General features: G+C 47.6%; 1 pseudogene; it reads left to right on the top strand.

The window, feature by feature from the left end:
* The window catches only part of LOC130298763 (zinc finger protein 502-like), a 99,141-nt pseudogene that overhangs the window by 52,659 nt on the left and 19,778 nt on the right, over positions 1-26,704 (top strand).

Raw genomic sequence — 26,704 nt, 5'->3', positions numbered from 1 at the left:
CTGAGTAGCGGCCAAAAGTAGTCAGGGCATCCAGGACATCATGTAATTGTGAATTAGGAGATCCCATAAACAATAGCATGTCGTCTGCAAAACACGCCAACTTTACCTCCACACTACCTACCCCTACACCCCTATATAATGATGACCCCTTTAAGTGAATTGCCAATGGTTCCAAAGCTAAATCAAACAATAGTGGAGAAAGAGGGCATCCCTGGCGTGTCCCCTTCTGCAGGCTAATACTATCAGATAAAAAACCCGGTGTATATATTCTAGCTCTAGGGTCAGAGTATAAAGCAGTAAGAAATGTTCTAAAGGCACCCCTCACCCCAAACTTGTCTAGGACACTATCCAGCCACGCCCAGCTGACATTATCAAATGCCTTTTCCGCATCAATGGCCAAAAGGCCGGACGGGTCTGGACAGTAACCTTTCCTGTGCATGGCCTCTAAGGCAGCCAACACCGTTCTAATGTTGACCACTCCAGAGCGTCCCTTAACAAAACCCGTCATGTGCGGGCCTAGTAGAGAAGGTAGAAAAGTTGCCAGTCTATCCGCCATTATTTTTGCAAGTAGCTTGAGGTCCTGATTTATCAGAGAGATGGGCCTATACGATCCCGGGTCCTCTGGTGGCTTGCCCTCCTTATACAACACCATGTTACTAGATGGCATAATAGGCTCTCCTCCCAACACACTATTAAACAGTGAAGTCAGCGGCTGCGCCAATTCCACCATCAAGGCCTTGTAAAATTCCCCTCCAAAGCCATCAGGGCCTGGCGCCTTTCCATTTTTCAGGGACTTAATTCCAGCCATCACCTCCTCTTGTGTTATGGGCGCATTGAGTATATCTCTATCCTCACTGGTCAACTGAGGCAAGTCGATGCCTGCAAGAAATGCTCGCCCACCCGCATCATCAGTGCTGTCCTTTGTATAGAGGCCTGTATAGAATTGGTGCAATACAGAATTTATGTCCTTAGGTCTAGTGTGAGAAACACCCTGCCTGTCCATAAGGGAACGAATAAACTCCCCTTTCCCCCTTGGTCTGGCTAGTCTAGCCAGCAACTTCCCAGCCTTGTTGCCAAACTTGAACAAATCCACTGATTTTTGATCCCTGTACATTACGTCCCAAGTCTCTACACAAGCTTCAAAATCTCTTTTGGCCGCCACCCAGGCCTCCATATTGGTTTCTGTAGGCGTATGCGCGAACCGGGTATAAGCAGTCCTCACCTTATCTGTCCTTGTTGCAAAATCAGCCCTGCACTTCCTCTTCTTAGCTGCCACATAAGCAATAATCCTCCCCCGTATGACCGCTTTTGCCGTATCCCAGTAAAGAGACGGCCTATCAAGAACGTCTGAGTTAGTCTCCGCATACTCCAACCACCACCCCTGGAGTCTTGCCACAAAATCTGCATCGGCCGCCAAATAATTGGGGAAGCGCCACAGTATGTCTGTGCCCTTCTGAAACGTCTCCCGTATTGTCAGACACACCGGGGCGTGATCCGAGATCACCAGATCCCCAATGTGTATGTCCTCCACCCTCGCCAGGAGCCCCTGTACTAGTAAGAAATAATCTATGCGCGACCAGGCCTGCTGCGCATGCGAAAAGTGCGTAAACTCCCGTCCCATAGGATTAAAATATCTCCATACATCCACTAGAGATGTTGAGATCATCAAATCGTGCAACACATGTACCTCTCTGGAACCCACGGATGATAAACTCCTAGTACGCTGTCTATCTTCGGCCGTACAGGACACCGCATTGAAATCGCCTCCTACTACAGTGGCAGTCGGGTCTTCCTGTAACAGCTTAGCTTCTAGAGACGAGAAAAAAGGCACATTAGACACATTAGGGGCGTAAACATTATATATTGTCAATGTCCCCGCTGGTGAATCCATCACAACCTTCAACAATCTCCCCTGATCATCACGCTCCTGAGAGCGTATATGGTATTGCAGTCTCCTATGGAACAACATCAACACCCCCTCTTTCCCTTGCACTGTGGGCGATCCCAGCACTTCCCCTACCCAGAACTGCCTCATGCGCGGAAAATCCAAGTCTGACAGGTGCGTTTCTTGCAACAATGCAACATCTACATCCAGCTTTCTAAGATGTTTCAAGACCATCCTGCGCTTAGCAGGGGACCTAAGTCCCTTCACATTCCACGAGACTAATCTGATAACAGAGTTGGAAAGATAGTAGATATAGTAGCGTATGCAAAACAGGAGTGGCGAGGGCCCCCAGCGCGAGAGGTAAGAGGGAACAGAAAGAAAAGCGGAAAGCACGGAGAGCAGTAGAAGACGTACAATAGAAGGCAAAAACAAACATAGACATAAATACATCAATTATTAACAATAGATCCTGCTCCTGGTCAAAGAGCGCCAGAAAATAACACATCCCCCCTAACCACCTAGTGCTAAATCACCATCCCAGACCTCTCTTCTTCCGCGTACGGCGAGAGGCACACTCCCTCCCCCCTGAGGACTACTCTAACTAGCACAACTCCCTCCCACCCACTCCCGCCCCCACCAATAACCATGACAGACATATGTGTCCCCGACCCAACCCCCCCCCCCCACCTTGTCCCGTAGATATATCTTGAACCCTCCCCTCCCCCCCCCCCCCCCCCCAGTACTGTACACAAGCTCAATATACCCTAGGACTCCTTGGAGCCACAACATAGAGAAGAGAGGGATAATAAACTCAGGCAAACCCCTCCAAAATAAAACAAAACTTGTCATAGAGGTAAAGTATGCAGGTAGACACCTGCATCACACGGCACACTGTCCTGTAACCGTCAGGCAGAACACGCAGCACCAGTGTGCGATATTGAATACAGAACAGTAAGAGCACAATAGCCGTAACATTAAAACTTTAGGTAGTGCACTCAAACAGTGGATCCTTAGTCTCCCACCAAAGTTCTCAATCTCCACCTAGAAGAACAATAATGACATAGTCAGCTACATACAGTCCCACACCGTCAGATAGGTGGCGCAGGTATTGCGCCGTCTTTATCCATTCTGCGCCTTTTCTGCTGAGATCTCGAACCGTCATCCTGTAGCTTTAGAGAAGCCATCTTCGCTGCTGCCGCTTCAGGAGTCAAGAAGCTTTCTGAGTTACCATTGGGAAAGAAAATCTTCAATTTCGCCGAGTATTGCAGTACAAATCGTATTTGTTGCTGCACCAGGGAGGAGCAGACTGCTGCATAAGCCTTACGCTTCTTAGCCACCTCAATCGAGTAATCACCAAAGAGTAACACTTTAACGCCTCTGATCTTTAAAGGTGCTTGAACTTTTTTAAATGTGCGCAATATAAGTTCCTTATCAGCATAGTTCAAGTACTTAACAATAAAATCTTCCACCTTCTCTTTTAATAGGAGATTAGCTCTGGTCAGAGCTTGGACTGTTGTAGTACTCGTGCCGACCACATCTTCTAGGCTGCTGACCCGCTGCTCCAAGTCAGTGAGCCTCGAGGTATGCACCGTCACCTCAGCCTGTATCTGCTGAATAGAACTAGCAAAGACCGCCTCCACCGAGGCCCTTATCTCCGGCAGGAGAATGCGTGCCACCACTGCTGCCATGTCCGTATAAGGGATTCCCCCACTGGCCCCATTATCAGGTGGGGAGGGCTGCTCCTCCATCTCCACAGCCCCATCTCCCTGTTTGCTGACCTGCGTGGTTGCCTGAGGGTCCCGTGCTTCCTCTGCTACCGCCGCCATTTTGAGGGCCGCCTGGTGCTGTGAGGCGCGGGGAGATGGCGCGTCAGGCCCCGTGTCTCCGCTGCGGCGGAGGAATTTCTCCATATGATGTGGGAAGTAATGCTGTACCAGCAGGTAGTTGTTACTCTCAGCTGGCGTAGGTCTGGAGGCAGAATGGAGATGTATCGGTGGTAGCGAGCGCGGAGCTCCTTCACTCGCGTCCGCTCATACGCGCGCCGGAACCGGAAGTCGACTTCATTCTTATCTATGTAATAACAGATGGATATGACTGGAGAGGTGAGGGATTCTGGGATTGATGTCACATGACCTCATTCCTATCTATGTAATTACAGATGGATATGACTGGAGAGGTGAGGGATTCTGGGAGTGATGTCACATGACCTCATTCTTATCTATGTAATAACAGATGGATATGACTGGAGAGGTGAGGGATTCTGGGAGTGATGTCACATGACCTCATTCTTATCTATGTAATTACAGATGGATATGACTGGAGAGGTGAGGGATTCTGGGAGTGATGTCACATGACCTCATTCTTATCAATGTAATAGATGGATATGACTGGAGAGGTGAGGGATTCTGGGAGTGATGTCACATGACCTCATTCTTATCTATGTAATAACAGATGGATATGACTGGAGAGGTGAGGGATTCTGGGAGTGATGTCACATGACCTCATTCTTATCTATGTAATTACAGATGGATATGACTGGAGAGGTGAGGGATTCTGGGAAAGTATGTAGTGATATTAATGTGTTTCTCCATACACAGGATTACACAGTAGTGAAGAAGTCCTCTAGTGGGCGCTGCCGGGCCCCTGTGTATGAAGGTTGGGAAAGAACCCTGAGCCCAATCCCGGGGCCCCCACCTCACTCCCTGATACATGAGGAAATGGATGAACAGAAGATCCTAGAACTCATCAACAAGATGATGGAGCTGCTGACTGGAGAGGTGACCCTGCTGGGACATTATACAGTAATGGAGGGGTCTGGTAATGACAGGAGAGGTGACACTGCTGGGACATTATACAGTAATGGAGGGGTCTGGTGATGACTGGAGAGGTGACACTGCTGGGAATGCTGGGACATTATACAGTAATGGAGGGGTCTGGTGATGACTGGAGAGGTGACCCTGCTGGGACATTATACAGTAATGGAGGGGTCTGGTGATGACTGGAGAGGTGACACTGCTGGGACATTATACAGTAATGGAGGTGTCTGGTGATGACTGGAGAGGTGACCCTGCTGGGACATTATACAGTAATGGAGGGGTCTGGTGATGACTGGAGAGGGGACACTGCTGGGACATTATACAGTAATGAAGGGGTCTGGTGATGACTGGAGAGGTGACACTGCTGGGACATTATACAGTAATGGAGGGGTCTGGTGATGACTGGAGAGGTGACACTGCTGGGACATTATACAGTAATGGAGGGGTCTGGTGATGACTGGAGAGGTGACACTGCTGGGACATTATACAGTAATGGAGGGGTCTGGTGATGACTGGAGAGGTGACACTGCTGGGACATTATACAGTAATGGAGGGGTCTGGTGATGACTGGAGAGGTGACACTGCTGGGACATTATACAGTAATGGAGGGGTCTGGTGATGACTGGAGAGGTGACACTGCTGGGAATGCTGGGACATTATACAGTAATGGAGGGGACTGGTGATGACTGGAGAGGTGACACTGCTGGGACATTATACAGTAATGGAGGAGTCTGGTGATGACTGGAGAGGTGACACTGCTGGGACATTATACAGTAATGGAGGGGTCTGGTGATGACTGGAGAGGTGACACTGCTGGGAATGCTGGGACATTATACAGTAATGGAGGGGTCTGGTGATGAGTGGAGAGGTGACACTGCTGGGACATTATACAGTAATGGAGGGGTCTGGTGATGACTGGAGAGGTGACACTGCTGGGACATTATACAGTAATGGAGGGGTCTGGTGATGACTGGAGAGGTGACACTGCTGGGACATTATACAGTAATGGAGGGGTCTGGTGATGACTGGAGAGGTGACACTGCTGGGAATGCTGGGACATTACACAGTAACACCACTGGAGGGATCGGGGTGATGACTGTATCATTATGTGTCAGGTTCCTATAAGGTGTCAGGACGTGGCGGTCTATTTCTCCATGGAGGAGTGGGAGTATGTAGAAGGACACAAGGATCAGTACAAGGATCAGGTGATGATGGAGGATCAGCAGCCCCTCACATCAGCAGGTAATAGACATGACTATATACACACGTCCTCTCATTATTTGTATGTAAAGAATGAATTCAGTCTCTGTATGTGTTCCCTACAGTCAGATCCAGTAAGAGAACAGCACCAGAGAGGTGTCCCCGTCCTCTTCCACAGGATGATCAGGTAGATGGAGATATTCCCTATGATCTGTAGAAGGGCTGTGAAGCTCTTGTGGTCAGTCCCCTCACCCTCCATGACTCCTCATCTTCTACTCATCTATAACATCCCATGTGACTTCTACTGTCTGATGACTTTTACAATATTTCTTCCACATCTTATGAATCAGGGAGAAGATCGAAACAATAATAATGCTGCAGAGACAGATGTGAGCGGTGATGAGCAGTATAAGGAGGACATTCCTACAGGAAAAGATCTGATCTATATTAATGCTACACATATAAAGGAAGAAGACGAAGAGACAGATGTGAGAGGTGATGAGCAGTATAAGGAGGACATTCCAACAGGAAAAGATCTGATCTATATTAATGCTACAGATATAAAGAAAGAAGACGAAGAGACAGATGTGAGCGGTCATAAGCAGTATAAGGAGAACATTCCTACAGGAAAAGATCTGATCTATATTAATGCTACACATATAAAGGAAGAAGACACAGATGTGAGAGGTGATGAGCAGTATAAGGAGGACATTCCTACAGGAAAAGATCTGATCTATATTAATGCTACAGATATAAAGAAAGAAGACGAAGAGACAGATGTGAGCGGTCATAAGCAGTATAAGGAGGACATTCCTACAGGAAAAGATCTGATCTATATTAATGCTACAGATATAAAGAAAGAAGATGAAGAGACAGATGTGAGTGGCGATGAGCAGTATAAGGAGGATATTTCTACAGGAAAAGATCTGATCTATATTAATGCTACAGTCATAAAGGAAGAAGAAGAAGAGACAGATGTGAGCAGTATTGAGCAGTATAAGCAGGGCTTTTTTACAGGTAACCGCCCAGGTGAGTAGTAACCACTTAATGCAGAGAATAGTTAGAGATTTCACTTAGTCACTGGTTGCAGTAATTTTGTGTATGAAAATGTGTTAGGTTATAGGAGATAAAACTCAGACGCCGTGAAGGACTGAAATCCTGCAGTCCCCACAAGGTGCCCCTGCTTAAAAAATCTCAGGTACTGGTCGGTCTTAAGTTTGCCAGTGAACATTTGAATGATTCAGAGAAGAACTGGGTGTTTTGGTCACATGACACCAAAATCAAGCTCTTTGGCATCAACTTAATTCTCTGAGTTTGGAGGAGGAGGAGGAGGAATGCTGCCTATGACCCAAGAACATCATCCCTGCCGTCACACATGGAGGTGGAAACATTATGATTTGGAGAAGCTTTTTCAGCCTTGGGGACAGGACAACTTCACAGCATGAAGCCATGGGTGAGGACCTCCTATCCTCAGCCAGGGCATTAAAAATGGGTGGTGAATGGATATTCCAGCATGACAATGACCCACTATATACACGACCAAGACAATAAAGGAGAGGCTCATGAAGAAGAACAGTAAGGTCCTGGAGTGGCCTTTTTTTTAAGAGCCGAGGCGCGTGCTCTCTATCACCCAAAGTGCAAGAAAAAGTGCAAAAGTGTTGCACTAAAAAAACGTGCACAAAGGATGCGGTCTATCACTAAGCTCTTGTCCAACAGGAAAGAGGCCCCAACAAACCTACCCTTCCTGTGTATGACCGCGAGCATCGGAGTGGTGCTCATTTCATACACGGCAGGTCCCAGCTGCTAGCAGCAGCCAGGGACCCACCGGTAATGGCCGACATCCGCGATTGCATGGTTGTCCACCATTAACCCCTCAGATGCCAGTATCAATACAGATTACGGCATCTGCGGCAATGCGCATGTTAAAATAGATGATCAGATCGCCCGCATCATCCGATCCGATCATCTAAAATGGCGGCCAGAGGTCCCCTCACCTGCGTCTGGCTGTCTCCTGGAGTCTTCTGCTCTGATCTGAGATCGAGCAGACCAGAGCAGAAGATGACCGATAATACTGATCAGTGCTGTGTCCTATACATAGCACTGAACAGTATTAGCAATCAAAGGATTGGTATTTATATTCCCCTATGGGGACATAAAAAGTGTAAAGAAAAATGAAATAAAATAGTAAAAAAAGTAAAAAATCCCCTCCCCCAATAAAAATGAAAATTGTCCCCTTTTACCATTTTACCCCCAAAAAGCGTAAAATATATATTTTTTTATAAATATATTTGGTATCACCGCATGCATTAATGTCCAAACTATCAAAATATAATGTAAATGATCCCGTATGGTGAATGGCGTAAACATAAAAATAATAGTCCAAAAATGCTGCAAATTTTTTTTATAAAAGGTGATCTAAAAGTGTTATATATGCAAATGTGGTATCAATAAAAACAGATGTACAGATGATGGCGCAAAAAATGAGCCCTCAAACCGCCCTATATACGGAAAAATAAAAAAGTTATAGGTGGTCAAAATTGGGCGATTTTATATTACTGATTTTGTACAAAAAGTTTTAGATTTTTTTTAAGCGGTACAAAAATATAAAAGTATCTACCCATGGGTATCATTTTAATCGTATTGACCCAAGGAATAAAGAACACAAGTCATTTTTACCGTAAAGTGTACAGTGTGAAAACAAAACCCTCCAAAATGTGCAAAATTGTGGTTTTCATTTAAATTTCCTCCCCAAAAAAATATTTGTTGGGGTTCGCCGTACAATTTATGGGTCTTATATGAGTCTGTAGATGGAAACCTAAAAGAGTTAAGGATTTTAGAAGGCGAGGAGGAAAAATGAAAATGCAAAAATAAAATTGGCCTGGTAATTAAGGGGGTTAAAGGGTTCAGAAAAGAATAATTTTAGACATATTGATTTAAATTTTTTTTTTTTTTTAAAGTAGTACAGTAATAGAAAATCCATATTATTTGGATATTGTTTTACTTGCATTGACCTACAGAATATAGAGAACGTGTCATTTTTACCATAACGCACTTTGTAATAACAAACCCCCCCCAAAAATGGCAAAATAGCGTTTTTCTTTCTAAAAAGAGGAGTGTACATGGGTGACAGAGGAGTGTAGAGGAGTGTACATGGGTGACAGAGGGGTGTAGAGGAGTGTACATGGGTGACAGAGGGGTGTAGAGGAGTGTACATGGGTGACAGAGGGGTGTAGAGGAGTGTACATGGGTGACAGAGGGGTGTAGAGGAGTATACATGGGTGACAGAGGGGTGTAGAGCAGTGGACATGGGTGACAGAGGGGTGTAGAAGAGTGTACATGGGTGACAGGGGGGTGTAGAGGAGTGTACAGAGGGGTGTAGAGGAGTGTACATGGGTGACAGAGGGGTGTAGAGCAGTGGACATGGGTGACAGAGGGGTGTTGAGCAGTGTACATGTGTGACAGAGGGGTGTAGAGCAGTGGACATGGGTGACAGAGGGGTGTAGAGGAGTGTACATGGGTGACAGAGGGGTGTAGAGGAGTGTACATGGGTGACAGAGGGGTGTTGAGCAGTGTACATGTGTGACAGAGGGGTGTAGAGCAGTGGACATGGGTGATAGAGGGGTGTAGAGGAGTGTACATGGGTGACAGAGGGGTGTAGAGGAGTGTACATGGGTGACAGAGGGGTGTAGAGGAGTGTACATGGGTGACAGAGGGGTGTACATGGGTGACAGGGGTGTAGAGCAGTGGACATGGGTGACAGAGGGGTGTAGATGAGTTTACATGGGTGACAGAGGGGTGTAGAGGGGTGTACATGGATGACAGGGGGGTGTAGAGCAGTGGACATGGGTGACAGAGGGGTGTAGAGCAGTGGACATGGGTGACAGAGGGGTGTAGAAGAGTGTACATGGGTGACAGAGGGGTATAGAGGAGTGTACATGGGTGACGGGTGTAGAGGAGTGTACATGGGTGACAGAGGAGTGTACATGGGTGACAGAGGGGTGTAGAGGAGTGTACATGGGTGACAGGGGTGTAGAGGAGTGTACATGGGTGACAGAGGGGTGTACATGGGTGACAGAGGGGTGTAGAAGAGTGTACATGGGTGACAGAGGAGTGTACATGGGTGACAGAGGGGTGTTGAAGAGTGTACATGGGTGACAGAGGGGTGTAGAGGAGTGTACATGGGTGACAGAGGGGTGTAGAAGAGTGTACATGGGTGACAGAGGGGTGTAGAGGAGTGTACATGGGTGACAGAGGGGTGTAGAGGAGTGTACATGGGTGGCAGAGGGGTGTAGAGGAGTGTACATGGGTGGCAGAGGGGTGTAGAGGAGTGTACATGGGTGGCAGAGGGGTGTAGAGGAGTGTACATGGGTGACAGAGGGGTGTAGAGGAGTGTACATGGGTGACAGAGGGGTGTAGAGGAGTGTACATGGGTGACAGAGGGGTGTAGAGCAGTGGACATGGGTGACAGAGGGGTGTACATGGGTGACAGAGGAGTGTACATGGGTGACAGGAGTGTACATGGGTGACAGAGGAGTGTACATGGGTGACAGAGGGGTGTAGAAGAGTGGACATGGGTGACAGTGGGGTGTAGAGGAGTGTACATGGGTGGCAGAGGGGTGTAGAGGAGTGTACATGGGTGGCAGAGGGGTGTAGAGGAGTGTACATGGGTGACAGGGGTGTAGAGGAGTGTACATGGGTGACAGAGGGGTGTAGAGGAGTGTACATGGGTGACAGAGGGGTGTAAAGGAGTGTACATGGGTGACAGATGGGTGTAGAGGAGTGGACATGGGTGACAGAGGGGTGTAAAGGAGTGTACATGGGTGACAGAGGGGTGTAGAGGAGTGTACATGGGTGACAGAGGGGTATAGAGGAGTGTACATGGGTGACAGATGGGTGTAGAGGAGTGTACATGGGTGACAGAGGGGTGTAGAGGAGTGTACATGGGTGACAGAGGGGTGTAGAGGAGTGTACATGGGTGACAGAGGGGTGTAGAAGAGTGGACATGGGTGACAGTGGGGTGTAGAAGAGTACATGGGTGACAGGGGTGTAGAGGAGTGTACATGGGTGACGGGATGTGTAGGGATTAAAGAGGGGTGGACAGGAGTGACAAGGTGGTAACAGGAATGGACAGGGGTGACAGAGCAACGACGCATGGGATGCACACCGGAGGCCTGAAGCAGCGCGGACCCGACCCCGGCAACAGGTAATTATGCAACCGGGGATGGGGGGAGGCAGAGGCGCCGGCAATGGGTGCCGCTGCCCCTTCTCTCCCCCTGGCTGTCGGCGCCGCTGCCCCATTGCCCACGCCGCTTCTCTCCCCCTGGCTATCGGTGCCAGCAATGGGGCGCCGGCACCGATAGTCAGGGGGAGAGAACGGGCAGCGGCGCCGATAGCCAGGGGGAGAGAAGGGCCTGCAGGGGCAGAGAAGCCGGCAGCGCTGGCGTTCTCTGCACCTGCAAAGCCGCTGCAGTTCATTGATTTTAAGCGCCCGCTTTAAATCATTGAACTGCAGCGGCTTATCGGCGTATAATACGCAGGTAGACTTTAGGCTAAAAATTTTAGCCTAAAAAGTGCGTGTTATACGCCGATAAATACGGTATTTTATTTTTTACATTTTTTAAAGTATTAAACATAACGAAAACTTTACAAATTGTGTATTCTTGTGACCATACTGGCCTTATAAATAAAGATGACACCTCAATGTTACTGCCAAGTGAATGGCGTATACACGAAACCACCACAAATTTTGTAATTTTTTAAATATATTACCTTAAAACTGAATATGCTGGTCGATAAGAGGTTAAAAGGGTATTCCAGGAAAAAACTTTTAAAATATATATATACTGGCTCTAGAAATTTAACAGATTTTTAAATGACTTCTATTAAAAAATCTTCATCCTTCCAATAATTATCAGCTGCTGAAGTTGAGTTGTTCTTTTCTGTCTGGGAACAGTGCTCTCTGCTGACATCTCTGCTTGTCTCGGGAACTGCACAGAGTAGAAGAGGTTTGCTATGGGGATTTTTCTTCTACTCTGGACAGTTCACAAGACAGATGTCATCAGAGAGGACTTAGACAGAAAAGAACAACTCAACTTCAGCAGCTCATAAGTACTGAAAGGATTAAGATTTTTTTAATAGAAGTAATTTACATATCTGTTTAACTTTCTGGAGCTATTTGAAATATATAAAAATACATTTTCCTGGATAACCCCTTTAAGGTTAATACCCAAAAATAACATATTATTTATTCTCTGCAGATTCTTGTACCAGGAGATCAGAGGAGAATCTTATATCTTCAGATTATAAAGCAGATGATGATATCACACAAGATACATATGAAGAACATTCTATTATCCCAGATACACCCTCAGCCCTTCACAGCCAAGATCTCTCATCTCATCCTTATATACAGGTCCGGTCTTCTCATTCATCACAGCAAAATAAGGAGAAGCCATTTTCATATTCAGAATGTGAGAAATGTTTTAGTCACAAATCTTATCTTCTTGAACATCGAAAAACTCACACAGGAGAGAAGCCATTTTCATGTTCAGAATGTGGGAAACGTTTTACTCAGCAAGGAAATCTTGTTACACATCAAAAAATCCACACAGGGATCAAACAGTTTTCATGTTCAGAATGTGAAAAATGTTTTACTCTTAAATCAAATCTTGTTCAACATCAAAGAACGCACACAGGAGAGAAGCCATTTTTATGTTTAGAATGTGGGAAATGTTTTACTCAGAAATCATGTCTTGTTAAACATCAAAAAATCCACACAGGGATCAAACTGTTTTCGTGTTCAGAATGTAAAAAATGTTTTACTTTTAAATCAAATCTTGTGAAGCACCAGAGAACTCACAGAGGGGAGAAGCCATTTTCATGCACAGAATGTGGGAAATGTTTTACTATGAAATCAACCCTTGTTGATCATCAAAAAACTCACACAGGAGAGAAGCCATTTTCATGTTCAGACTGTGCGAAATGTTTTACTAAGCAATCAAATCTTGTTCAACATCAAAAAACTCACACAGGAGAGAAGCCATTTTCATGCACAGAATGTGGGAAATGTTTTTCTCAGAAATCAAATCTTGTTAAACATCAAAGAACTCACACAGGGGAGAAGCCATTTTATTGTTCAGAATGTAGGAAATATTTTACTCGCAAATCAAGTCTTTTTTTACATCAAAGAACTCACACAGTGGAGAAGTTAGTTTAATGTTCACAATGTGGAAAATGTTTTACCCAGAAATCTGATGTTCATAAACATAAAATAACCCACAGAGGAGAGAAGCCAATTTGTTTAGAATGTGAGAAATGTTTTACTTAGAAATCACATCTTACCATACATACAAGAATTCACACAGGAGAGAAGACAATTCCGAGCAATAAATGATGCAGATAAGACATCTATATATTAACCATGTACATAGGATATCTGACATTTATACATATATCGTATACTGCATCTCCAAACTTGATCCCAATTGTTAATAAAAGTTTTGTCATGTCATTATTATCATCTGTCATCTTTGCCTCCATATTATACAGGTCTGATGGGAAAACAGGGTAAGTAAGGGTTAATGTTTGTCGTTTTAACCCTTCGATAACTGTACAAGGATATATAAGAAGTAAGGAATATATGAGATAAGATCTTCCAGCGCACACAGCTGCTGATATGGGGATTGGGTGGACGAGGCTCCTCGGGGGAGGGGTCACTTGTTAGGTGTATAGGGGAGCATAGTCATAAGGAAATAGAAGGTGGGTATAGACAGAGGGGGCGGAGCCATCTCACACATTAATAAAAATGGTGTGAAGTGGGGGGGGGCATGGCTTGGCATCGACAGATGGCGCTTGCTGAGGTGGCTCCCGCTCCTGAGGCCGTGAACTAGCCCCAAACTCATTGGTGACCCAGCTTTATCCCATGGGGAGGACTTCTCGGAAAGCAAGGAACCCATCCACACCTGCCGGCTGACCTCCACCCCTCCCGGCGGCATTCTTTCTTAGTGGGTCTGGCACACGGCCTGCACTCCCGCTCCAAGTGCCCGCTCCAAGTGCTCACCTGCACCAGAGGACTCAGGGTTGCCCCCGCCCCAGTGATTTCATCTGGTCACCGCTGCTCTGCCCACGCCATCCGGCGCTGCTTAGCTTCCTGTGCTGCAGCGCTGCCTCCGGATCTCTCTGCCTCTGCTGCCACTCCTGCTATGGTGCCTGCTGCAGCTCCTGTACGCACAAGTCCGGCGATGAGTGACTTTCCGTGCCTGCCTGTTGGAGGCTCTGCTCCCCTGGCCCCCCTCTGCTGTCCCCTCACCTGGGGCATCTGCCCACCTCCCCCTGCCAGAACGGGGTGCCTCCATCTTGGGCCCCTTTAACGAGTGGCTTGGCCGTGGCTCCCGCAATCTCACTGCTGCCGGCAGCTGCTCCTGGCGGCTCAGTCCTCCCCTGCCTGGGAGATAGGTCTCCTCACTTCAGAGCTGCCTGCCTTGGAAGGGACTGGATCTGTTTAATTTGCACCCCCTACCTCCATACCCCTGGACCCCCTTGCTGAGTGTTACGTCCCCCCTGCCTCTCCCAAACCACAGAGGGTCCCTTTGCCCACCATGATGGCTGCTGCTACTACCACCCTGCCTTCCCAGGGCCCTCACCATCTCCCCTCTGGGTCCTTGGGGCCTACTCCGCCTGCACCTGCTTCCTCCTCCTGGGACACCTTCTCAGAGCCTGACCTGCGCTCCTCTGCTCTGCCTGACCTGGGACTGCTTCTTTCTCAAATTCCTACTAAAGAAGATTTCTGCTCACTCATTGCTGAAGTTAGAGATGCTTGTCGGGCAGAAATTTCCTCCATGCACCAGGATCTACAGCATGTGTCGGACCAGGTGGAGGGTTTGGAGGAGGCTCATGATACCACCAGGGCCTATATTGCACAGCTCCACTCTACAATTGGTTCTCAGAAGGACTTTCTATGTGATCTACATGCCCATGTTGTGGGGGCTGCCGGAGGCTACATGCAAGGAGGATCTTTTCGGCACCTTTGAAGCCATCATTAACCATATTCTGGGTGAACCCCCTTACCAAAAGATCAAGCTGGACAGAGCTCATAGGCAGGGCCGGATTAAGAGCATCATGGGCCTGGTGCTGAAGATTGTGATGGGCCTTTTTATCGAAGTATATAAAATGAAAACACAACACAAAGCAATTTTGTGCACATTAAATTACCAGGATAGCTGAATATATGTTAATGTATGGAAACTAGGGCTGGGCGGTATACCGGTTCATACCGTTAATCCGGCCCTGCTCATAGGGCCCTCCGCCCCAAGTCTACTACGGGCACTCCTCGTGATGTTGTCTGCAGTGTGCTTGATTTTCAAGTCAAGGAGGCTATAATGGTCAAAGCCTCGTCCCTAAAGAACTTTGATTTCGACGGGGCCCCTCTTCAGCTATTTCAAGACCTGTCCTGGCTGACACTTGGGAAGCGGCGGATGCTCCAACCACTCCTGGTGGTCCTCCGCTCGCATCATGTGCCTTACCGGTGGAACTTCTCTTTTGCTCTCCATGCTTGTAGGGAGGGACGCTCTGCTGTTCTACGCTCCTTCTCTGATATCCCTGCCTTCTGCTCTGCCTTGGATCTGCCGGTACCTTAGATGGTGGACTGGGACTTGACATCTCCCTCTCCGCCTTTGCCTCCAGTGTGGCAACCTGTCTTGACCCCCCGGTCTGGTGCTCAGGGGAAACCTTCTCCTCGTGGACCTGGGGGCCCCTCCTCGAGCCCCCTCCCCTGAGGTGTCGACTACGGCCCTGTATCTCCTCCGTGATACATCTGGCTCTGGACATTTCTGTTTTCCTGGCCTTTTTCTGATTACTATGGTGTACTCCTCACATGTTGCATTTATCTGCTTTTACTCACTTTTAATGTTGTTGTAACATTGCATTTTTGGTCACCAATGGTTTTGTTTTAATGTTTTTCTATTGCTCTGGCCTCTGAATGGGGTGTTGGCCTTCTTGTAAGCCCCCCCCCCCTGAAGCTCTAGCAATGGATTGCCTGTGTTGTGACTCCTGGTCCACTCCGGTGATCCTGGCCTCCACATTGGCTTTTTGGTCAATAGTTCTTTTCCTTGTTCAGTATTACATTTTGTATGTCTTCTGTTGTCCTGTCTATCTGGTGTCTGTTTGTTGGTCTTTTTGTACCGCTTTGTTCTCCTCCCCTTCCTGTTCTTTTCTGTTCTCTCTCCAGGTCTCCTTCCCCTGCCTATTTATGTTGGGCCCCAGGTTCCCCAGTTTTCTCTCCTTTGGTATGCAGTGGTCCTCCGGGAATCTCCTGTGATTATTTCTCTTAATTGGCTGTATTCCTCTTTTCATCATCCACCATGGTGAAGTGTGTCTCCTTCAATGTTAAGGGCCTGAACTCTCCCTCTAAGTGGCGCCTTTTACAAGGAGAGCTGGTAGAGCTTCGTGCGGATATAATTTTTCTTCAGGAGCACACTTTGACCGTTCTGGATCCTTTCTATTCCTCCAACACCTCTTTCCATAGGCCTACTTGGCTGTTTCTGACAGGAAGGCGGCTGGAGTTGCTATCCTTATTTCTAGATCCTGTCCGCTACAAGTTTCTTCCTCATTTCTAGACCCGCAGGGACACTTTGACATGGTGGAGGGGGATTCTGGGGGGGGGGGCTCGCTTCTGCTCTGCAATGTTTACGCCCCTAACTCCTCCCAAATTTCATTCCTACGAAGAGTACTTACTAGACTCCATAAATACCCTCCCTCTGCCTGGTTGTTTGGGGGGATTTTAATCTTATTTTTTCTCCCACTATGGACCGCCACTCTCTCATTGCAGCTCCCCCAACCCCTGCCCAAATACGCTTAGCTACCGTTTTCCGATGGATTGTTTTTGCCTCCTCGTTATACGACTTGTGGCGGATAAACCACCAGATGGACCGCTCTTTTAGTTTTTACTCTCATCCCCATAAGTTGCATACTCGCATAGACTATTTTTTTGGTAACCTTCCCATGGTGCACATGCTTACGGCCACCTCTCTAGAACCGATCTCCTGGTCTGATCATTGTCCCCTTCTCCTCTCTTTTTCCTCCTCTCCCTCTTCTCTTCAGAGCTGTCATTGGCAGCTTAACAATTCTCTTCTTAAATCACTACCTTCCCGGGAGTCAATACTGAAGTGTATAACTGATTACTTTGCTACTAACGTGGGCTCAGTCTCTTCACGAGCTGTCCTCTGGGAAGCTCACAAGTCGGTCGTACGAGGGCATTGTATTGCCCTTGGTGCTCGACTTAAGCGTGATGCTCTGGCTCGCTCCCGAGAACTTCATGCTTAGATTGTTCGCTACGAAGCTCTCTTATTGTCTTCCCCTTCTCTGTCCACCTTGAGGTGCTTAGTGACTGCCCGTGCTCAGTTGGGTGACCTGGCTCTTCATAGAGTTGAGAGACAGCTGATGTATGCTAAACAGCGGTTTTATGAGAAAGGTAATAAAGCTCATACTATGTTGGCAAGGTGCCTACGGGATTGTGCTGTTGCTCAATCTCCCTCTGTCCTAAAGGACTCCTGCTGCTATTTCTCGCCTCTTTACTGACTACTACTCTGGTCTTTACTCTCTTCCTTCTCAGCTTCCGTCTGACCCGGTGGAGCGTGCAGCTGCTCTTGACTCCTATCTTTGGCAGTGTGGTTTACCTACTCTATCGGAGGCCAATCGTGAGGTCCTTAATGCACCTATTACTGGGGATGAGCTACTGGAGGTTCTAAAATCCCTTCCTGTTGGTCGCTTCTTTGGCCCAGACGGAGTCACGTACCTGTATTATAAGACTTTCTCTACTTATTCCTCATCTTGTTCCTCTGTTTAATTCTTATATGGGGGGAAGGAGATTCCGCAGTCCTTCTTGCATTCCCTTATCACTCTGATACCTAAACCCGGTAATGATCCTCACGATTGCTCTAGCTACAGGCCTATTGCCCTCCTTAACTCTGACTTGAAGCTTTTCTCCAAAGTTTTGGTAGTCAAACTTTGCTCCTTTCTTCCTTCTCTCATCCAAAAGAATCAGGTTGGGTTTATTCCCTGTCGCCAGGGCGGTGACAACACCAGGAGGGTGGTGTACCTGGTTGACTTAATCAATCGGAGGTCCGAACAGGCGTTGATTCTAAGTTTGGATCTGGAATGGCCTTTTCTCTTCGCCACCCTGCAAAGGTTCAGTATCACGGGCAACTTTCTGACTGCGCTGCGTGGTCTTTATTCCTCTCCTCCTGTCTCTCTCAAACTTCCTCATGCTTCCTCCCCTACCTTCCCCTTGTTTAATGGGTCTCATCAGGGATGTCCGTTGTCCCCCCTGGTTTTAGCCTTATGCATTGAGTCTTTAGCCGCTATGATAAGGGGTGATCCGGATCGGGAATTCAAGATATGCTTGATCGGGAATTCAAGATATGCTGATGTTTGCTGATGTTCTTCTTACACTCTCTCGTCCTTTACTTTCTCCCCCTAGCCTCTATAAAGCTCTTCATGCCTATGGTGTGGTTTCTGGATACACGGTCAATCTTTCTAAATCTGAAGCGCTTCCTTTGAACCTCCCTCTGTCCTTATCTAACCTTTTGCGCTCTAAGTTTTCCTTTAAAGCAGTTAAGATGTCGATTCTTCCGAAACTGCTTTACTTTTTCAAGACGTTACCCGTCCGAGTCCCTTTTTCGGCCCTTCGCTCTTTCCAATCGGCGATTTTCTGTTTTATCTGGGATGGTAAGAGACATAGTCTACCGATGTCTGTCATGCTGGCTAGTAGGGCTGTGGGGGGTCTGGCGGTCCTTGATGTGATAAATTTCTACTGGGCTGCGCACCTACGCCATCTGGCGGCGTGGTCCTCGTACCACGCATACAGCCGCTGGATGGAACTAGAGAAGCTTTGGCTGGCGCCTACCCACCCTAATACCCTCCTCTGGTCCTCTCCGGCGTCTACTATCTCTCCCTCTCCTCTACTGGGTCCTATGTCTTTCTCTAAATATGTGTGGGAGTATTGCTCAGTTAAATTCAAATTGTTTTCTCCCTTTTCACTAATGCGGTCCTTCCTCTATCATCCTGATTTTCCCTCTGGTCTGTCCTCTACTATGGTGAGGGAGTGGGGGTCTCGGGGCCTTTTCTGCTGGGCTGATGTGGTGGACCCCTTATCTCGTTCCCTTCTGCCTTTTGACCAGTTGATGACTCATTGGGAGCTCCCCTCATCTGAGCACTTTCACTATTTACAAATGAGACATTTCATGTCTTCCATAGCTGGCTCCATAGTGGTCTCTCTGCCCACCAGCTTTGAAAGGTTGTGCCGAGGTGAGCCTTAGGCTTCTCTCCGACATTTATTCCTTACTTATTCAGCCCCCTAATGGTGACCCCTCGTCACACCATTATATGGGCCGTTGGGAGACATTTCTAAATACTACATTCGATCCAGAAAAAAGCCACCACTGAAAATAGAATGCACACCACTATAATATCTCATAAATACAATGGGGGAGATTTATCAAAACCTGTCCAGAGGAAAAGTTGCCCATAGCAACCAATCAGCTTCTTTCATTTTTAACAAGGCCTCTGCAAAATGAAAGAAGCGATCTGATTGGTTGCTATGGGCAACTTTTCCTCTGGACAGGTTTTGATAAATCTCCCCCCATATCTTTATTTAGAATATGCAAAACAACACATCAAGTTACTCATTTAAAACCAATTAAAAAGGCTTCCTTGAGAGCCACAACACAGCCTTAGGCCATGACCCCCTGCTCCTGAGTAAATGACCCCATCCTGCAATAAAAAATATATACAACCAGTGTCGGCTCTATGCGGCTATATAGAGGTATAAGGAAATACGAGTTTGTGTATGTCAAGTAAGGAAATACCTCATATGTGTATGTCAAGTGTTCGGCGGGCGCAGTAGAGGGCTCAGAAGGGAAGGAGTGACAATGGGATTTTGGAGAGTGAGTTTTTCTGAAATGGCTTTTGGGGGGCATGTCACATTTAGGAAGCCCCTATGGTGCCAGAACAGCAGAAAAAAAAAACACATGGCATACAATTTTGGAAACTACACCCCTCAAGGCATGTAACAAGGGGTCCAGTGAGCCTTAATACCCCACAGGTGTTTGATGACTTTTCATTAAAGTCGGATGTGTAAATGAAAAAAAAAATCACTAAAGTGCAGTTTTTCCCCAAATTTACCATTTTTCTAAAGGGTAATGGGAGAAAATGCCCCCCAAAATTTGTAACCCCATCTCTTCTGAGTATGGAAATACCCCATGTTAGGACGTAAAATGCTCTGCGGGTGAACTACAATGCTCAGAAGAGAAGGAGTCACATTTGGCTTTTGGAAAGCATATTTTGCTGAAATGGTTTTTCTGGGGGCATGTCGAATTTAGGAAGTCCCTATGGTGCCAGAACAGCAAAAATACCCACATGGCATACTATTTTGGAAACTACACCCCTCAAGGAATGTAACAAGGGGTACAGTAAGCCTTAACACCTCACAGCTATTTCACGACTTTTTGTTAAATTTGGATGTGTAAATGAAAAAAAAAAACATTTTTTTCACTAAAATGCAGGTTTTTTCCCAAATTTTACATTTTTACAAGGGGTAATAGGAAAAAAATTACCCCCAAAATTTGTAACCCCATCTCTTCTGAGTATGGAAATACCCCATGTGTGGACGTCAAGTGCTCTGTGGGCGAACTACAATGCTCAGAAAAGGAGGAGCTCCATTGGTCTTTTGAAGAGTGAATTTGTTTGGAATGGAAGTCAGGGGCCATTTGCGTTTACAAAGCCCCTCGTGGTGCCAAAACAGTGGACCCCCCCACATGTGACCCCATTTTGGAAACTACACCCCTCTCAGAATTTAATAAGGGGTGCAGTGAGCATTTACACCCCACTGGCATTTGACAGATCTTTGGAACAGTGGGCTGAGCAAATTAAAAATTAAATTTTTCATTTTCACGGACCACTGTTCCAAAAATCTTTCAGACACCTGTGGGGCGTAAATGCTCACTGCACCCCTTATTACATTACATGAGGGGTGTAGTTTCCAAAATGGGGTCACGTGTGTGTGGGGGGGGGGGTGTTCCATTGTTCTGGCACTATGGGGGCTTTGTAAACACACGTGTCCTTCAATTCCGGACATATTTTCTCTTCAAAATCCCAATGGCGCTCCTTCTCTTCTGTAGTTCGCCCGCAGAGCACTTCACATCCACATATGGGGTATCTTCTTACTCAGAAGAAATAGGGTTACAAATTTTGGGGGGCTTTTTTCCTATTTTCCTTTGTGAAAATGAAAAATTTAGGGTAACACCAGCATTTTAGTGAAATTTTTTTTTTTTTCATTTTTCCATCCAACTTTAACGAAAATTTGTCAAACACCTATGGGGTGTTAAGGCTCACTACACCCCTTGTTACATTCCGTGAGGGGTGTAGTTTCCAAAATGGGGTCACATGTCGGTATTTATTTTTTGCGTTCATGACAGAACGGCTGTAAAATCAGCCACCCTTGTGCAAATCACCAGTTTAGGCCTCAAATGTACATAGTGCGTTCTCACTCCTGAGCCTTGTTGTGCGTCCGCAGAGCATTTTACGCCCACATATGGGGTATTTCCGTACTCAGGAAAAATTGTGTTACAAATTTTGGGGGGCTTTTTTCCTTTTAACTCTTGTGAAAATAAAAAGTAAAGGGCAACACCAGCATGTTAGTGTAATTTTTTTTTTTTTTTTTTTACACTAACAGGTTGGTGTAGACCCCAACTTTTCCTTTTCATAAGGGGTAAAAGGAGAAAATCCCCCAAAATATGTAGTGTAATTTCTCCCAAGTACAGAATACCCCATATGTGGCGTAACATTTTTATGCTCTTTGGGGGTAAAATGGGAAAAGGGACAATTTTAATTTTTAATTGGGGGAGGGGATTTTTCATTTTTTTTTACATTTTTCAACTTTATTTTTACACTTAAACAGTCCCCACAGGGGACTATCTATAGCAATCATTTGATTGCTAATACTGTTCAGTGCTCTGCATAGGACGTAGCACCGATCAGTATTATCAACTATCTACTGCTCTGGTCTGCTCGATGTCAGACCAGAGCAGGAGAAGCCGGGAGACGGACGGAGGCAGGTGAGGGGACCTCCGTCTGCCATTACAGATGATCGGATTCCCGCGGCAGCGCTGCGGGCGATCCGATCATCCAGTTAAGCATGCGCACCGCTGCAGATGCTGTGATCTGCATTGATCACGGCATCTGAAGGTTTAATGGCGGACATCCGCGCAATCACGGATGTCAGTCATTACCGGCGGGTCCCCGGCTGCTGCCTATTTCCCAGCAGGCATGACATCACTGAAGCCTGCTGGGGGATCACTTCCGCCCTCAGATGGTTGCAGCATTGTAATGAATAAAAGACCTCAGGTTCTGTGCATGGATCAGTCTGTGTTGCTATCAGTGAGGCTCTCCTTCAGCTGTCAGTCTGTGCAGCTTTCTGTGAGAATCTGTGGAGCTCTCACTTTCTGCACAGCTGTCAATCGAGCTCCGTGCAGAGAAACACTTCCTGAGTTCGGACTCCTGCCAGGCCGGGAGAAGACCAAACTCACTGTATTAATTGTGGCAGGGAACAAAACAGAGCCACCTAGTGGCCATTTTAAAAAAAATATATTTTACATTTTAAACATATGTATGTTGATAATTTTAAAAGCAAATGAATGGGAAAGTGTCTGCTAATTACACAAGGAACACTATATTAAAAGATTTATTTGCTGACAGGTACTCTTTAAATCGAGTTTAGTAGAATACTGATTACGTTCACAGGAATAAAGGGGTACTCCAGTGGAATTTTTTTTTTTTTTTTAATCAACTGGTGCCAGAAAGTTAAACAGATTTGTAAATTACATCTATTAAAAAATCTTAATTCTTCCAGTACTTATCAGCTGCTGTATGCTCTACAGGAAGTCCTTTTCTTTTTTAATTTACTTTCTGTCTGACCACAGTGCTCTCTGCTGACTCTTCTGTCCATGTCAGGGACTGTCCAGAGCAGAATCAAATCCCCATAGCAAACCTCTCCTGCTCTGGACAGTTCCTGACATGGACAGAGGTGTCAGCAGAGAGCCCTTCCTGTGGAACACAGCAGCTGTTGGGCGTGTCTGACTTCCAGAGTTTTCCAGAGAGAGAGGATTGAAGCAGTGTTTCCTACAGCCTTTTCCCCAGGAGGGTGGCAGCTTCCTTGGGAGAGCCTCCTGCTATGGAGCCCCAGACTTCCACCCCTCGAACTAGGCCGGCGGGGGGTGGGAGTGAGAGAGCTACGGCCAATTCCCAGGATGGGGGTGAGAAGATCCAGCAGGCTCCGCAGTAATGTGGAGCCCACTCCCCTGTCTGTCGCTGGAAACCACAAGGCGTCCGGTAAGAAGCTTATGGTTATGTCTTCGGGGACTGTGTCTAATATTATGGAACCCCAGCAATGGGGGGGTGAAGGGACCCAGGGAGTCGCTAGCGACTTTCGGTTCCCGCATGCAGGCAAATCTAATAGAATATGAGCAGCTGGGAAAAAAGCTGAAAATCATAAGGGAAGACCTGAAGTTTGCCCGCTACCAAACAGATAACTCTGCCAAGGCCATGAGGGCAAGGTTCACTGCCAGGGTGTGTGAGCTGAAGGCAGAGGAGCAGGAGGTGGTGAGAGTCCGAATGCTGATTGTAGAGGGAGCAGGCATGTTTAAAGAAAAATTTAAGAATGAAGACCGCTTTAAAACCATGCGGACCCCTGTGAAGGAGGAAGAGGATAGTCAAGGGAAGGAAGAGTGCTTGTGTGTCACGGAGGAGAAGATGGAGGAAGGTGGTGAGGGAGATGGCAGCAGTGAGGGTGATGAGAGTGAGGGGGATGTGTGTGATACCCCATGTACCCCTAAGACCTCTGTCACCCCGAGTGCGGATTACATTAACCCTGCCCAAGTCGCCTTACCAGCCACCTCTGAGGAAAGTAACAATAGTGATGGCGATGACAGTGGACCGGTCGGTGGGGGGCTCCTGCGGGCCATAGTGATGCAGGAGTCACCCACCCGTCTGGAAAATTTCAGTTTTGGCCAGGACCTGGGCCCTGAGGAGAGGAAGAAAAAGAAGAAGATGAAAAAGGCTGAGGAGCAGATTAAGTTTGTTTTCTCTCCTATCCAGCAGTCTGGGCCACCTGAAAAGTTGGTTCAGGCTGCTGGGCCCCCCACCCTGCCAGATCCCGTTTCTGCTGTGGAACGGGACCAGCATGGGGGGTACAGTGCTGCATCCAACATGGCCGCGGGTGCTACAGTCACGCGTCCTGCTGGTAGGGAAGAGCAGGACGGGCTAATGGTGGGCAATAGTCATGTGGCAGTTTGCAAGGGGAGCGGTTCCCCGAGTATTGTGGGCAATGTTACCAGCCCTGCGGGGCACTTCCCTGAGAGGGGGGGGGTTGTGTCCAGGCGCCTGAGGTGTGTGGTGAGATCTTCTGCTCGGGGGGTGGTCCCCTGGGTGCTGCTAGTAGTGTGAGTGCTGCGGGGCACTCCCCTGTGAGGGGGGGGGGGATTGTCCAGGTGTCAGAACCTGCTGCTGAGCCCGTGCGGTTGGGCGCAGTGTGTGGCGCGGGCACTGCAGGGATCTCCCCTGTGAGAGAGGGGAGTCCCTGCACATCAGTGGCAGTAGGAGGGGTGAAGGTGCGCCCGGAGGGGCAGCCTCAGCTTCGGGAGGTGATGTCGGCGGTGACATCTCGAATGGAGGAGGAGTCAGCGTCGCCGACGATGGCAGCCGCCGGTGACCTGAGAATGTACAAGAAGGCCAAGCTAAAGCATGTGCAGGCCAGCCCAGAGGTAGTGGGTGAAGCATCTGCTGATCACAAAAATACTGTCAATAAAAGCAATGTTAATACAAGGTGTGTGAAAGATAGGAGTGGTAGTGCTGTCGATGAGAGGGGTGTATGTGGCAGTGGTAGTGGTGCAAATGGGAGGAGTGGTAGTGGTGCAGATGGGAGGAGTGGTAGTGGAGTGATCGGGAGGAGTTTTAGTGGAGTGAATAAGAGTGGTGATAGTGGAGTGAATAGGAGGGGTGGTAGTGGTGTAAATGAGAGGAGTGGTAGTGGTGCAGATGGGAGTAGTGGTGTGAATGAGAGTAGTAGCTGTGGTGTGGATGGTAGGAATAAGAGTGGCTTTTGTGGCAGTACAGGTGGCCTAGGCGGGGATGTAGGGATGGTGTCTGGTCCCGCTGCCCCCCCCCCGTCGTCAGGAGTTATGCAAGTGTGGCGGCTGGGGGTTCAGTAGGATCTTTACCTCCTGCATCTGGTGAAGGTCAGTTGCAACGGCGCCTCCTGGAGGCACTAAAGAGAGGAGAAAGGACGCTCCAGGTAGAGGGAAAGGAGATGGACCTGTCTTTTTGGGTGGAGAGACATGGTCTGGGAGCGTTCCGAGAGAGGAATGGGGAGACTGTATGGTCCCTCCAGACACCCGGGCAGGAGGTAGGTGGCAGGAATGTGGCTCGTTTGGTCTGGAAAGGCGAAGATGTGTGCCCCCAAAGGGGCAAGGTGGTGTAGCTTCTTTTCCAGATGGGCTTCAGGGCTGGGGACATCTTTGCCCTGATTCACCCCTTCGGCTACTCTGAGTTTGACGTCAGCTTTGTTAGGCCGGAAGGACTAGATCTCTTTTGGTCTAATTATGAGCTGATGAAAAACGAGCCCGGATGGCAAGATTTCGCTGTAAAAGCAGTATCTCGCCAGAGTATGGTAAAAAAAAAAGTGACCGTTTTGACCCGTAACGATTCACTTACTTGTTATGACATTATGACCTGGCTGGGCAGGTACGGGGAAGTGACGGACGTCCCCCGGAAGAACTTTGACGAGCACAATATATGGTCTGGGGCCTGGACGTTTTCCGTTCGTCTCAGGCGTTCAGGGAACACGGTCACCCACATCCCTTCGGCCGCCTTCCTGGGACGCGACAGGATTCAGATCTTCTACCAGGGGCAGCCGAAGCTGTGTCACAGGTGTGGTGACCCAAACCACTTTAGTGCCAACTCCGCACTCAGCAGATATGCGCCCTCTGCTGTGGGGTGGGTCACCTGGTGGCCACCTGGGGGCAGATTCGGTGTAACTTTTGTGGTGACTTAGGTCACACGTTCAGCCGGTGTCCACGCTCGTTCTCTAATGCTGTGACTGCCCCGGCTGGGGAGAGCCTAACGGTTTCCCCAGTGGGGGAGGGGACTAGTGGAGGAGAGGGGGCACCAAAGCCAGTGAAGGAAAAACATAAGACCCCCTCTATGCGGAGGCGAGAGGAAAAGCGCAGGTTGTAGAGGGGCCTTGAGAATGCCCAGGTACCAGGGGTGGCTCGGGGTCCCACTCCAGACACTAGCTCAGAAGGAGGTCAGAATAACTCTGAGGCTTTGGGTGGGGCCGAACTGGATGAGGAGATAGGGAGACTGCGTAGGGAAGAAGGTCAAAATGCTTGTAACAAGACTATACTATATGCCTTGACTGTTAAAATAGCTGGAGTTATTCGCATGGATATTGTATGAGAAATGCCATTACCAGAGAATGCAACCGGCCGTTCGGTAGTTATACTTGTGACGGATCCTAGAGTCACCCTAGCTACTTGGATGGACTTAAGGACATCACTATTTGTACCCCTCAGTTTATGTTGTCCAGTGACATAAAGCTCAGAGTTAAAATACTTTTATTTACTGTTTTCATACACTTTCTGTGCACAATACACCTTTGGCACTCAAGGCACTGTATAGGGAGAGCTAATTACCTTTGTTGGATTATCTCCCAGACTATCTGTCACCTGTATTGCCTTTATTGGATTATCTCACA

The sequence above is a fragment of the Hyla sarda genome, chromosome 1 (genome assembly GCF_029499605.1).
Source record: "Hyla sarda isolate aHylSar1 chromosome 1, aHylSar1.hap1, whole genome shotgun sequence".
Taxonomy (NCBI): domain Eukaryota; kingdom Metazoa; phylum Chordata; class Amphibia; order Anura; family Hylidae; genus Hyla; species Hyla sarda.
This window is presented reverse-complemented; position numbering and strand designations above follow the sequence as displayed.